Genomic DNA, 508 nt, shown 5'->3' on the forward strand with positions numbered 1-508 from the left:
CGTTTTCCTCTGACTCTTCAATAAGAAAATCATTTACTACCTACAAGAAAGAATTTACTACAAACTATCTTGCCAAATATTTACTGCGTTTATCTTGAATTGTCACAAAGTGTATTACACTTCACTGTTTAACTAATATGCTTAATACGACGTAGGGTGGCATAAAGAGATAGGAAATATTTTAACAAAATTGTTATTCTTATTTGACATATGATGAAACACTAAGGTTAAGTGGCTCCAGAAAATTTAATTCTAGATTATAAAAAAACATAAATTATTAATTCCTATTTAGAAAATACAGTAGCCAAAGGCCTTTTACGAATATAGGGAACCGCTGACATTCTCTAATAATTCTGGAGAATATAGATAATACTGACAGAAAGCCTCGTATCGTTGAAGCCATCACGAACAAAGGGGAAAGAGCAAAATTTAAAGGGAAAGAGGAAAAGAAGAGGAGTGAAAGAGAAGGGGGAATGAGGGGGGTAGAAGATATATTTTATATATAGAT

General features: G+C 32.1%; 1 protein-coding gene across 1 annotated transcript in view; it reads left to right on the forward strand.

The window, feature by feature from the left end:
* Window positions 1-508, forward strand: part of LOC119585615 — a 9,322-nt gene that overhangs the window by 7,748 nt on the left and 1,066 nt on the right. The window lies entirely within an intron of this gene.

This window comes from Penaeus monodon, chromosome 20 (assembly GCF_015228065.2).
Source record: "Penaeus monodon isolate SGIC_2016 chromosome 20, NSTDA_Pmon_1, whole genome shotgun sequence".
NCBI lineage: Eukaryota > Metazoa > Arthropoda > Malacostraca > Decapoda > Penaeidae > Penaeus > Penaeus monodon.